At 43.0% G+C, this 15325-nt stretch overlaps 1 pseudogene; it reads right to left on the bottom strand.

The window, feature by feature from the left end:
- The window catches only part of LOC119377481 (D-aspartate oxidase-like), a 28122-nt pseudogene extending 13134 nt beyond the window's left edge, over window positions 1-14988 (bottom strand).
- Between the last annotated feature and the right edge of the window lie 337 nt (window positions 14989-15325).

Consider the following 15325-nt stretch of genomic DNA (forward strand, 5'->3'; position numbering starts at 1 on the left):
GCTTATCTTTTCAGCGTTTTATAAAGTGTTCTTTATAAATAGTGCTAATGGGTGAAACTTATTAGCAGAAAAATATCTTAAAGCTTTCAGGCAATGAAACATCTGTAACGTTAAGCTGTGGAATTCAGTGAAGGTGCGTTTTGCCAAAGGGCAACTTCATAAAACGACAGTTTTTGTAGTAACGGCATTCCTCATAATGCAGCATGCATGCTGGCATTGTAGCAGAACCACTATATGCTTTTAGTCAGGATGATAACTATTACAAGAAACATATTGAGCCACATTTGACCTTTAACATTTCAAACTTGTGTTGTTTTCATATCTGAAATGTGTCACCCAGGGAGTGTCTGGTACAGGCACAGAAATAACCACAGGAGTGCAGTGTCCTATGGTCATTTTCAGCGTCCTGTGTGACATAGTTAAGTTCTGCTTTTTAAAACATTTACCAACGAATCCAAATGAACAAAGTGTTAATGTTCATTTCTTGTACATTAGGCTCTAATTTGTGTCCAAGCACTCTCCATCTCTACATTCAGAACTCTGTCCTGTGTTCCTTTCTGTGTCCTGTCTAGTGCTGTTTAAGAAGATGTGCTAATCAGCCCAATGAACATGTTAATTCAACTGCTTTTCATGGACTCAAATGAGTGCCAAGTGTCGTTCATTCATGCAACAGAACAGTTGTGTTATCGCTTGGATCAGTAGGAATTAATCTAGTGTTGTGTAGTGCCATGAGGTGCTAGGATAACTGAAATTCAGGCATTGTAGTTGGAGGTTTAACAGTTTCCCATGGCAAGGATAATTTCTTTTAACCAAATTTTGTTTCTGAAATGATGTTGAGCACATGCTGGGCTGGAACATGTGCCAGTGCTACAGCAAAGCACATTTCTGGTGCTTGTGTATGAGTGTGTGTGCGTGCTGGCACAAAGCATCACACCGCAAGTTTGCATGGAGCGTTCATATAGTTGCTATTGCAAAAAAGCAACAGAAATTGGTGATAATGCCTTATTTTTTTTTCTTAATTCCATTCCTTGAGATCCAATCACAATTCTTGTAACAGAGCTGAGCGTATTACTTGTATTTCGGTGGAAAGTTCCTGAGTTCTTGCTCATCAACTGGTCTGAGCCCAACACAGAGCTCTTTCATTGTTCCATTCTGCAAGGAGAAGAAAAAGTGTAACACGTTTAGTGCATTTAATCATTCCCTATCTTTTCTGTCCTCATTCTATAAACAGCCATTCTTATTTATTGTATATGCATGCATCGATTTGCCTGAAAACAAATGGACAGCTTCACGTCACAAATCTATGCACGGTCTCTCTCTTCTGTCACGTAGTAACGGAAGAAGTGGTACAGGTAGTCAAGCTTTGTTACAAACTTGTTTGTGTATGCGAAATTCTTGTTACTGTTAACTTGCATATTCAATTACTCAATAGCTAGTTCCATATAACTGTTGAGCACAGAACACAATTAACACACATGCTTAGCCAAGTCATCACCATCCCCTAAAATATCAATTTCTCATACGAAAAAGGAAAGATACGGCAATGTTCCAATGTGTAGCAGGAAGCTTATGAAACCACCATAAACAAATGAGCCCAACTAATAACTGATATGCCTCATAAATGTTTAACAACAATGTCTGGGCAAGCCATATTTACCTGCTCCCATTGAAGCAATCAAATGTAGTGCCACTATCTGAATCAAGGGCAATAATGGTGACTCTCTCAGACTACTTGGTAAAAAAGTGAAGCGCAATAAACGGGCAAAGAATTTAGACAGACAGGACGAGGCGCTACTAACAACTGTGAACATTAATTGAAAAGCATTGCCGCAGCTAGATAGTATGAGCATGAGCACAAGACAACTGATGACCAGCAACAAAAACAACTGACAACAGAGCCAAGCTCGAGATACCTCTTAGACTACAGTTGCTGCTGCAGCAGCAGCAGTAGCATGCAGCAGCAGCCTCATTTAGCTCACTGTCTTCAGAACATATACTACAAGCATACTTTTACAATGAGCATGATAATGTTATCAGGAAACATAGGCACGTCTAGAGGTGGTGTTCACCTTCCCTTCTAAACTTCTGCAGTTTGCGTGCATGTATATTACTGTGCACATACAAACACACACATGCACTATAATAGGGGTGTTGGACCCCTCCCAAAATAAAATCCTGGCTATGCCCATGAAGGGAAGGAATAACCATGGCACTCTACCCACAGTAAAGTGATGCTCTGTATGACCAGCACTTCATAAGGTGTAAGAGGGAATGATTGGATGACCTCTAGTTTAGATGTACTCCATAAGATTGATATGTAGCAGAGACAGAGACTCTAAAGAGCAGAAGGGGAGAATGGCAATGACTCAATGATTGGTACGTGACATTGTGACAAGCACTTTTAGTCACACACATACACACACACACACACATGCACACACACGATATAGCACTGATTTCAGTTTCCTTCCAGCTCCATCTGCTTACATGTTGTAACAAAATAAACTGAGTGTGACGTGGTTTAGTGACACATCTTCAGGGAAAGCCGAGAGACGTCGAGAGTAGGGCGTTGAAGAGCGGGGGCGTCAAGCAGCCAAAATCCATGCAAACGCAAGCTCATGTCCCATGCTACTATTGACACTGGGGCCGTGATATCGGGCCAGTAACTTGGAGGAAAATCCTGGAGTATTCGGGGAGCCAAAGCCAGACGAGGGCACCCGTCTTGAAAGCAGCAAGAGGTCGGTTGTCATTGTGCCTACGCTTCTGGCGACCTTGGTCTTCTGTCGTAAATGAACGGGCCAACTGTCGACAATCTTCTGCGTTCCTGGCAATGTCAGAAATTGGACAGTACTCACATGCGTCAGGTGTGTAAGGAAGCATGGTGCCCAGCATGCGATGGCTCGCATCCGTATAAAGAAAGAGCGGTGAGAATCCTGTGGTCGCTTGCGTAGCAGTGTTGTATGCATATGTCACGAATGGAAGGACAGTGTCCCGGTTGGTCTGTCTGATGCAGTGTACATCGTCAGCATATCACCGAGAGTGCGATTAAATCTTTTGGTTAGGCCAATGGTTTGTGGATGATATGCGGTCGTCACACGGTGAACGATGTTACAGTGAACAAGCAGTGCTTCAAAAGCTTTGGACAGGAATAAATGGAGTACTTTGACAGAAACCTTGTGTCTTGATATTTTGTAGGAAGCTACCAGCTCTATAGTCACTGTACAAGGCAGCAATCTTTTGATGCAGAGCAAGTTGTTAATAATAGATTTTTTTTACAGTAAAGCTGTTGGAGCAACTAGAAGCAATTAAACAGCCATATGCATGTTTCTTGCCGCAATGGGAGTAACAAACATGGGAGAAGTTTTAATTCCAAGGAATGGATCATTTAATTTTAATTGGAATACAAGAAAACATTAGTTGTAGGATTTTGAGGAAATGACTTACGCAAGCACTCGTTAAACGTTATAGACGATAAGTTTTCCCATATCTCAAGAGAATTAAACTAGGCGCTGAGTTCAAATTTTAAAGAAATGGATGTGTGGGCAGTCTAGAGGTGATTTGAACTTTGGGAAAATTATTAAATACTATGGATGTGTGTAGAATGTTTGACACATCACAGTGAGTTTTAATTTCTAGGGAATAGATGAGGCATATGTGGACATAGTAGTGCATGCGTTATAATAACTTAATAAGCTTTTGAGAAAATTATTTAAACGTGTGCTCCAAATTATCGTACGAAGTATTATATATGTTTGCCTAAAGTACTTGACAAAGTCAATGAACAACTAAGTTAACATTTGGAGGGAATGAAGGGATGTTCTGGAGGACACACTGGCGAAGTTCGCAGTTTACTAGTTAATTATACACTTCAGGAATTATAAACGCTCATTTTCTTCTTGTTCACAGTGCTATATGAAACACATAATCCTTGCCCCAAACCCTGGGCAAACTAATGTCGTGACAAGTTTACGATTGAGATAAATGGGGAGCATGCAGTACATGATGTGCAGAAACGCTTAGAGTATGTGCATTAATTATGGCCTCTGGAGAACTTTACCTTGAGGAATGCTCAAAGCTTTATATACATGTTCTCCACTGCCTTGGGTGAAGCAAATATGGTACCAAGCTTAAGTTTGAGGAAATGAAGGCACATTATGGGCGTGTACAGGATGTTCCACACTTAGGGGAAAATCAGGAGGCATGAAACGTGCTACGAGTTTTCCCCTAAGTGATGAAACAGCCTGTACATGTAGGCAAATTAATATAAACTGGGCATGGCGAATATTCGAGCGTCGACACAAATTTAAATTTTCCGAACTTCGAAGCATTCGCAATGAACAAATAGACGTTTATTGTGACCGCATGTAACCTACTGGAAAGGTGGTTTCAATGCAGCATGCGCCGGCTATGCCGTGGAACTATCTATAGAAGGGAAATCAGCACTGTCGCGAAGTCGCACTTCAAGGTTAATGTACATATTACCTACGCCTCAATTACCGTTTTTTTTTTTTTTTCAGTTTAAAAGCGTGTTGTACGGACTTATATGAACTAGGTATAGCAAATTCAAAAACATAACGTATTTTACCGCTTATGACTGGCACCTTACTGCTATTCAAATCTTGCTACTATTCGAAGTTGCTTCCACTTCACCTCGAACCAAAAAGAGACATTCGCCCAAGCGACATTCTAGATCTAATTATTAAAATATTGTGCAAGTTGGTTGGGTCATAACAGAAATGCTCACTTTTCTTTATAATATGTGATATATACTATTGGAACTATTCAGTTTAAAATTATCCGACCAAATCACTATTTGCTTAGAACCTCAAATTACTATTCGCCCATTCCTACAAATTTTGCTCTTTGAATTAACTACCACTCTTGAAGGAAACTGTGCAACCATCCAAAAGCAACTACTCTGCAGGAAATTAGCTTGCGATTCTGCAATATTCCACTAGTCTGGTAATGTTTTTATGCTACCAGCTTGAAGTGCGCATCAAGTGCAGTGTCATGGGCTTAAAACAGGCTCACAATTTACATTACAGAGGTTAGGTATTAAAGGGACACTAAAGGCAAATAACAGTTTATGTCAGAGTGAAAGGTGAATGTTTGAGAACGCCTAAAACGTCAGTATAGGAACCGTGCAGTCAAGTTTTCCCGTGAGACTGCAGCGCCAGAACGCACAGCTTAGCGGATAAAAAAAGCAACATTGAGAAGGGGCCAGTCAAAATGGAATGCGATGCGCGCTTCTCCGTCCCTTCATGAGGGGACGGACTGTGGTCGGGCTACAGGGGCGGACGCGTGCGCGCGTCTATTTTTGCGTGCCCCTAACAGTCAATATCAGCGAACTTAGGACGGGCCAGTGCGAGCAACGCAGCTCCCTTTGGTCAGTGGACGGTGCCTATTATCCACAGCAGTGCTCTACTAATTAAGAAATTCAGGTAAATGTAGGACACCATATGCGCCACCAGTGGGATATCCTGGAATGAGCCCAGTGACGTCAAGAGTCCCGAGTACAATTAATCACTAGTACTCAAACTACTTATAATAAAAAAAACATTCTGTACATTACAAGACGTAATAAAATGCTGTTTGTGCATTTCTGTTTCATTCGTGGAAAAAGGAACTTGGTGTCACCAAGGAGAACGGCACGGGAGGTTTAAAAGTTCAGTTTTCGCTGGGCTGCTCTCCGCTCACACGGTTGCGTCTCAGTGGTAATTTCATTATCACGTACTGCTGCGTGTGGTTTGCACGCTAATGAAAGTCTCTCTAACGGAAAGTTTGACAAAATGCCGCGTTTCTGTTATGTTGCCAGGTGCCTGAATGGTGTGCGCCACTTGAGCAACAGCAGCTGCAGCAAAGAAACTGTCGTGACTTTCCAATGGGTGCTGCAAATAAACCCATGCCAAAGTGGCTGAGTACTGTGCTTCTGCGTCAGTGTGCTAAACAACCAAGAAATCTGCGTGTGTGCTTGCTGCACTTTCGTGCAGAGGATTACAATCAACCACAACTTGGGCAAGGCTTGTAATGTGCCCTTCAGAGCAGAAACTGCAGCGTCGGCTGCCAGGCAGTAAAGGCGAGCAACGGTGGGCAAGGCAAATGCTACGTCAGGAGGCCTTTTCAAGTGGGTATTTGAAGTGCGCTAACGCTGTGCGAACCACTAAAATGCGATTTTCTTTCGAAATAAGCATTTCCTTGGCACAGAACAAGCACTGCGAGATTTCTGGGACGTTATTTCAGCAATCAACATCGCCTTAACATTTGCGTTTAGTGTTCCTTTAAGTATATGCCAAAAGCGACTGACATACGTACATAGGCATACACACTAGGAACGCCAGCAAGACCCTGACCCCCCATAGAGTAAGGGGGAAAAGGGAATGCACATTCGACCTCGCAATTTTATTATTTTGCAAGCAGCACATTAACGCTGATAATTTAAGCTGAAATGACAATGAAGAGCCCTGAAAATGCTCTGTCTGCACTTGGAACTTCTTTGCCACAGATTTAAGATAAAGGTTTGGGCAGCCCCACAAAAACTAAGATACCTTGACGAAGCTGTCCTGCCTGCACCTGCTTTCAGTACCAAGGTGTTATTTACTGGCGGCTCATACATACTACAGTGCAGGCTGTACTTTTCTTGTCACTCTTACAACAGATGAAGCCACCATTGTTTTTGTGGGATGGCAAAACGGTACCCCAAGCTGGATACGGTACCCCAAGCAGAAGCCCTGTTCGGACTGGAGTACCCCAAGGAACGTCTTGGGCCCACTCCTTTCTCTAATATAATTAATGATCTTCCCGCCAACATTTCATCTAACATATGTCTGTTCACAGATGATTGTGTCGTTTATCATCCTGTTCATAGCGATCATGACACCCGATCACTTCAAGAGGACCTGGATAAAATCACTGCTTGGTGTAGTAAATGGCTTATGTCGCTAAACACTGCTAAAACACTGCTAGTTTCTTTTACCTGCAGAAGGAATCTCCCTTCACCACAGTACGTCCTGTGCAATGCTGCGATTTTCCTGTCAATTCATGCAAGTAGCAAGTACCTCGGCATCACTATCTCCAGTGATCTTTCCTGGTCCTCTCACATCACAAGCATCATTAACGAAACTAACCGCACATTAGGATACTTTCGAAGGCACTTGTGCCTTGCTCCCCCATCTGTGAAACTGTTAGCTTATCAAATATGCGTCCGGCCCAAGGTAGAATATGCATGCTCTGCTTGGGACCCACATCAAACTAACCTTACTAAAGCGCTTGAAGCAGTACAAAACCGCGCAGCTCGCTACATCTATTCAGATTTTTCTTTCCATAGTAGTGTTACAGAACTAAAATCCGAAGCACATTTTGATAACTTGGAGCTAAGACGCCTTAGATCGAGGTTGTGCCTTTTTCACAAGTTTTACCATTCCTCTCCTAGCACTTCATTAATCTTGCCTGCTCATCGTCCATCCTGCCGCACGAATCACACCAAAGCGGTCTACCCACCACCGGCACAGACCGCTGCGCACCTATGCTCCCTCTTTGTAAACACAGCAAGAGACTGGAATGCACTACCTAGAGATGCTGTGCTCCATTCTGATCCGCAAGCCTTCAAGTTGTTCATCGAATCATTGTCACTACATAACAGCCCATCCCTCATGTAAAACCCCAAGCTGGGTATTTGAGGTATTAATAAATAAATAATAAGTAATATTGAAGACCCTGACCCCCTAGAGCCCCAGTCCTGTGTTTTTTGTCGGTCCTTGTGTTGTTTTGCACTGCAATTTTCCTATGGATGGAAATGTACATTTTGTTGCTTTTCATGAAACTGTTTGACTGTGTGTACAACTATATTAGATACTAGCTTAGGAAAGCACTTGGCTGTAGGTCAGGTATACAGTGTTGCTACTGCAGTAATGCATATCAGTACGACTCTCTAGCCAAGTTTAGTTTATGTTGAAATTACTGCTTACTACAATTAAATCATGCATTTTGTGCTACTATTAAAGGACCGATGACAGCCAAAATTTTGTTTCCGACTTTTATGCTTTAATTAGTAGCTTTGCATCTGATAATCCCGAAACTGAATTGTAAATGCTCTAATGTATCGCGTAATTAATGGCAGTGTTGTTAATTATGACCAATTTTGGCATAACTTCAAAACGGCTGCCTAAAATTGGGGGACGCTAAGCTTCCCCTTAAGAGTTGAACGCGATAGCGATATCCTGCCTTCGAACACTACGAGTGTTTAACAGAATGCGCGCACTCAGGTGTGCCTTATGTAATGGGTAGCATGCTTTAAACCGGGAGCAATTATGCGCGAGAAACTTTTTCGAATTTGCGATGCACCCACTACGTGGTCTTAATGGAATACGCGCAGCAATTTGTGTGCCTTTTGTAATGGGTGGCTGGGTTTAAACCATCAAGTCGTTATGATATTCACAGGGTGTGACTCCCGATGGCAATGCACGCTTGTACCACGCACATTACTGCGACATTACATCTCGTACTGTGACACCTGTTACAGGACGCGTATTTTTGGAAGCATGAAAGTTACTTTCAGTGCAGCTCCAAGCAGAGACGTGGCTGTGTGGTAGAACACCTGCTTTCCACGCAGACGGCCTGGGTTCGATTCTCACTCGGACCCAACATTTTTATCATTTATTTTATTTGCAGCTTTTTCGATTTTTCGGTCACGGACAAGGTGATGATTTTTCGCTCACAACCAACGGCGCCGACGCCGGCGGAATTTCTGCAATACGAGCTCTTTAACGCTATCGCGTTAAAATCATAAGAAATTAACAACCCACCGCGGTTGAGCCATAAGATCACATGCACTCAAGCTTTGGTGACATTGAGAGTGCACTATTTAAATTGGGGCCCCATGTGTGGGAAAGAATGAGACGACGTGAGTGCTGCAGTACGAGTTAGGGAGTGAAGCACCAAGAGCATTCTTACAAACTACATGCGACACCATGTTGCCTGCCAAGCACTGTGCCCCCTCAGAAAAAAAAGGAATAAAAGGACATTCCTTGCTCTGGTACTTAAAAAGCCACTGGCGTAAGCTGCTAGAACCACCTTGAAAGTAGCCCGACAACAGATTGAGGGGGTAGACAGTCGCGATATTGTGTCCACCCCACAAACTTGTCTGTGACGTCGACAATACTCGCTTTACTTGTGGAACCTCACATGAGTCCCCAACCTACGTCATACTAGTGGCATTTTGCGAGGTGCTGCCAAGTCAGATGAGCAGTCACACTTACTTTAACACCAAATTAAAATATATAAAGGCGACGTTCCTCCCTAACAATCGGTCAGAAGTGCCCAGATATGCAGGATAATGAAACAACACAGACATCTCGAGTTTTAATATTGGTGTCAGAGGTCCTTTAAGCTTTTTCTTTTTTGTGATGAGTGCCAACTGCAGTTAAAGGAGGGGGGGAAGACATCTCTTCAAGCTATGGTGCATCTTTTAATACTGGTCCCTGAGTACACCTATGCATGTGTGCTAGCCAGCCTGGAGTACTGATCAGGAGCTACACCATGACTGTGTTTCTGAAAGCTGGGTGCACTCAACCACAGTGACCATTCTTACCTCCTTCACATACACGTACAGCAGGGATAAGCCTGGTCCAAGAGGAACATGGAATGCCTTCTCTTTCTCCTCCTGTTATCCTGCTGAGCATACTAAGCATTTAGCTCAATATGCCCAGCTTTCAGTGTGACAGACAAAGTGTAGCCTAGAACAACCTGGTAGTGTTAGCCAGTGCCACTCGTAGCCATGATGGCAAGAGTGGAACACCTTTTTTCGCCAGCGTGCACAGGTTAATGTGCACCGAAATACGCAATGAAAGTGGACAAGAGAACAACCATCGCCGTAGCTCAGTTGGTAGAGCCTTGAGGCCTTATCCGAAGGTTGTAGGCTTGGTCCCTACCGGCAGCAAGTGTCTTTTCATCCTCTTAAATTTCTTTAGATTTATATCATGATTACTACACTACACACAAAAGGCTACAAATAATGTCCCCTACACCTTTCTCGGCTTCACTGTCTTTGGTTTCATTAGGTTGTGTCTGAAAAAAAAACGAGCCCTTGGTCCATTGCCCACTCTTTCATTTATCTAGTTGTCAGGAATAAAACTATGCAACTTCCAAGTTTTGCTCATTTTAAATGGTCATACCACAAGTTTCTCTTGGTTGCTTGAACTGAGGCATAACCAGAAAGCCTCTTGATTCCAGCTGTTTCAGCTTCATTGCCATGCAAAAGAATCTCGTAATGTCTGAATGTTGCTCTGAACCACTCTCTGAAAGGATAAAAAGTAGAGCAAGACTGTTAGCAGGGCCGGTATCAGAGAACACGCAATGTATATTACACATGGCCAATTTTCTGTATTTTCTTTCAAATTTCACATGATAAAGGCTCCTGAAAGGCATCTCCCATGGTCTCTCCGCATGCAGCCACCCAGAACAGTTGGAACAGTACTAGTAAGGTGCAGTCACATTTTTGGTCAATCAGTTGCAGTGAACTGGATATCCAGCACACCTCAGTCACAGATGTTCAGATACCACTGAAAATTTTATTATTTATTTATTTAACAAATATGTCAGCCTTATGCGGGCCACTATAGGAAGTGGGTTTGAGGGTGTTGGTAGAAATACAGTGTACAATAAACAAAATTATACATGAGTAATGACAACAACAGACACAACAAACAATTTGTAAGCCTTGTAAGCAGAAAAGGTAAAAAGAAAAGAAAAAACTTCATTATGCCACTGCGTGAAAAAGTTATCTTCCACTTCTACTGATCTGTCTATGCTATCCATGCCAATAATTTCCTGGGGCAACGCATTCCATATTTCAATGGAAGCCAGAAAAATGACAACTTAATGTGTCACAGCATGTGACGTATTGTCTTATGTGTTTGTCGTGACATGTTTCCATGAGAATGACGATGTGGTGGTTTCAAGTGCTCGTGATTATCTACGCTTATAGGATCATGATAAAACATGAAACGGAACTTCACTTCTGCCACCCACCGCCGACAAGCAAGTATAGGAATTCCTGCTGCATTTCGAAGAGCACTGATACTATCCTCACGGAACATTTTGAGTAGATACCGTAGTGCCTTATTTTGGATTCTTTCCATTCTATTTGCAAGGTACAGTTGATGAGGGTTCCAATATATACTGCCATATTCAAGAACGGGCCGTGCTAGAGTTTAATTATTAACTTAATGGACACAGGAGCCACAGCCAACTTTCTTTGTAGAAACCCGAGTGTTCTAAATGCTTTTGCACATATGCTATCAATGTAAACATTCAACTTTAGCTTACTTGTAATGGTTAAACTCAAATATTTATATAGCATCTGGGTCACATCAGAATCCACTATTTTATAATTAAATGTAATCAACGACTTCTTCTGGCTAATTGTCATGCACTTTGTCTCACTGGATTGATTTCCATACTCCAGGTTTCACACCATTGAGCACTTTTAAAAAGCATTTAGTGGCTTCTGATCAACAGTACTGTACACAAAGGTGTACACAACCAGGTCATCAGCAAATACTGCACTCTCATACCTTCTTCAACACAGTTAGCACTGTCATTGACATAAATAGAAATAATAGTGGCCCTCAGGCCAACCCCTGTGGTACTTCTGAGTACACTTCAAGCATAGGTCGACAAACTCACTCATGAGTCGACTCACTCAGACACAGATCAGGCCATGAGTCTGAGTGAGTTGGGGTGAGTAATATTTTGGTGAGCTTGAGCCCGAGTGAGTCTGGTTGAGAAAAATTTAGTGAGAGTGAGTCCGAGTGAGTCTAATTGAGGAAAATATCGGTGAGTCTAAGTCCAAGTGAGCCCTAAGCGCAAAGTATATTTCTGGAGTGAATCTGAGTGAGCTCCACTTTTTTTTTGCCAAACTATGGTCCTATCTACTCGTCTTAAGCATTACTATCAGCCTTATATTGGCTCACGTTTATACTCACATCTACTCGCACATATTTCAACGCACTAGCGTTCATACACTACCTCAATATTTATTGATCAGAGGCATAGGTCGGCACAAAAACTGGAGCTCACTCAGACTCACTCAAGAAATATTTTATTCTGCTTAGGGCTCACTTGGACTCAGCCTCACCAAATTTTCCTTAACCGGGCTCATTCAGACTCAGACACACCTAAAGTTTCAAAAGGATCGATAATTGGGCTAGTGGTACATATTCATTCAGTGAACTGGAAGCGCGAAAACAGAGCAAGGACGCGAAGAACTACACAACACGAGCGCTCATTAACAACAGTTGTTAGTGAGCGCGTGTTGTGTAGTTCGTCGTTCTTTGTTGTCTGTTTCCCATGCTCCCAGTTCACTGAATGAACCTCTAAAGTTTTCTCAACAGGACTCACTCGGACTCAAACTCACCAAAATATTACTCACCCGAACTCACTCAGACTCGCGGCTCGATCTGAGTCTGATGAGTCAGAGTGAATCGACTCATGGGTCCGTTAGCAGCTTTTTCGACTATGGTGTCAATGCCCTTTGACACCAATATATCACATAATTGGTGCTCTACGTGCCACCTTTTCATTTCGTACTTTCAAATAGGAGTTATCAGTGATTGCAATACAGTAAGAATGCAAGACAGTAAGTGCATGATTGCAATACAGCAAGACATGACCCACACGAGATTTTTTTACCAAGAACTGCCCGTCTAAGAGCTATCGGGGGAGGGTCACAGCACCCCCCCACCACTGCCGCCCTCCGTAATTCAAGTGTTTGATCAATCAATATTGACCTGGCTATGAAACACTAGTGCCAGGCCTGTAGCCAGGAATTTTTTTGGGGGGGGGGAGGGGCGCTTGCTGAAAACCTTGACTATTCAAGAAAAACACCTATTTCATCATATTATTTTTGGCAGAAACATATACTTCACCAAAATTTTTTCTTGGGTGGGGGGCCTTAGAGCCCCCCCTGGCTACAGGCCTGGCTAGTGCATTGAAGTAGTATGTGCGATAGGCGTGCATATAAACGTGAGCCAACATCAGGCTGACAACAATACTGAAGTTGAGTAGCTAGGACTGTAGGCTGGCAAAAAACGCCAGGCCTGTGCGGAAAGCGCAGCACAGTCACAGCGAAAGCTTGAAGAGCATTTCTAGAGCCCGTTATAAACTCTCTTGTGGGTAATAATACAAGTACACTTGCAACATACCCACTACGCCACAAATCATAATTTTTGTGAAGTTGGAAGCACCCACCCGACATTACGCGTCATTCTGCGGAGAAGCGAGGTACCATCTGTCAGCATTATGTGCAGTTCTTGATGCGACAGCTGATGACCGGACCCCTCAACTCACACTCACCAAAATATTACTCACCCAGACTCACTCAGGCTCAGACTCACGACTTGATCTGAGTCTGAGTGAGTCTGCTGAGTCGAGTCGTGAGTGAGTTTGCTGACCTATGATCAGAGGCATAAGCGTGTGCAGGGTTCCCCTTCGGGGGGGGCGAAGGTTCGTCGCAGCGCCCCCCTCCCTATTATGTCAATGTATGCGGCTGCCTTTGCGCCCCTCTTCTCGCCCCCCCTACAATGTATAGGGCTGACTTTGCGCCCCCCCTTCTCGCCCCCTTGCCCCCCCCCCTGCGCACGCCTATGATCAGAGGCATGAGTTGGGGGGTGGGGTGCGTTGACTTCCCCCAAAAACTTTTTCACAGGAAGATTTTTCACGAAAGCTTTTTCACGGGGAAAACGCTCGCATGAATCAACCATGAAAGAACTTGTCCAGCAGTGCCCAACCACAGACCACTGCAGCCGCGTTCTCAGGCAGGGCCCGAAAACGACCGCAGAGGGTTAAACATGGAGCTGGTGGCATCATATTGATATTTCATTTTTTCACTTTGCTCTATAGTAGTTTTGCCACCATTTGCGCTGTTTAACCAGTCTTCGTGACGTTAAGTCGGTGAAGCTGCTTCGAATTTCAAATTCATAACGTTTAATGAACCGGAGGCGAGTAGTGGGGCTTGCCCAATTTCTGTGGCACATACCTGTCAGGCTAGTTACAGACAGCTTCTTCATTCTTTAGTATACTGGAGGTGAGTAGTGAAGCTTGCACGATTCCTGTGGCACATACCCACTAGGCTAGTTATATGCAGCTTCATTTTTTAGAGGACCGAAGACGAGTAGTGGGGCTTGCCTAATTTCTGTGGCACATAACCGCTAGGAGCTGGTTGGCACATACCCACTAGCTTGTCATAGCTTCATTTTTAGTGCATCGGAGGTGAGCAGTGGGGCTTGCCCAATGCTGCCACCGAAATTTTTATGCAGCAGATAAATTGAACATAGTCACTCAATAACAGCCTATACTATCATTACGGAAGCTTTAAAGGATGCTGGAATTATCACTGCTTCTCCTGCGCTCATGCCATGTTGATCTGTTAAATGGCAGATATTAGGATTGCACATTCCAACCTTTAAAGTGAATAAAAATACACAACTCTCATTCAAGTCATTAGAGGAACATGACCAAATCGACCAGCAGAATGGGCAATGAATTAAGTTGAGATTGCGGACCTAAGAAAATTCCCTTTAAATCCCCTCTTCCCCCCACCTCGCCCGGAGGAAACTGCCGGACCTTTAATAAAGTTTGTTCATTCGTTCATTTATTCAAAGCAGCTTCCCCTTAAAAGTAAAGCTAAATGAACAAGTGTGTAAGTTTGATTTGATGAAGATTTATATAATGGGCTTGTATTAATGAGGTTCATTAAGAGCAGTACCTTGTAATGCCGAGTGTAGGTCCTATATTTTCATCTGGGCGGAAGAAGCCAGCAGCACCAAAGCTCAGTGTGTCTTGAATGAAACGATCAGCAATGACTGTAACAGGAGTGCCTGGGATGTTGTTCTGGATGCACAAGGCTGTTGAAAGGCCAACGACACCAGCCCCAATCACCGCCACTCTTGAATGTTGCATCGTCCCTACTTGGCTTCGATGATCAGTCATCTGCACAAGAAGTAAGAACTTTTATTTAGCTCGATCTTGGCTGTTGTTCATGATGTTGCATAAGCTAAACAAGCTAAATGTAAATGGTATGTCATGCATGTTGTCACTCATAAAAACAGTAAATAGTGCTGTTGCATAAGAGATCGCTTTTTGCAACTCAATATATTTATACCAAGTATGCAAATTTTAACAGAACAAATGTGGATTGAAGGGTCACACCTTTGTTTTAAAAGTTCATGTCTGCATTTTGTCTAATAATTAAGCCATAATATTCTACTTTTATGAGCAAAATGAAACAAAATTTTGATTTGCTCGTATATTGTTACTTGTTGTGAACACA

This window comes from Rhipicephalus sanguineus, unplaced genomic scaffold (assembly GCF_013339695.2).
Source record: "Rhipicephalus sanguineus isolate Rsan-2018 unplaced genomic scaffold, BIME_Rsan_1.4 Seq479, whole genome shotgun sequence".
NCBI classification, from domain to species: Eukaryota; Metazoa; Arthropoda; class Arachnida; order Ixodida; family Ixodidae; genus Rhipicephalus; species Rhipicephalus sanguineus.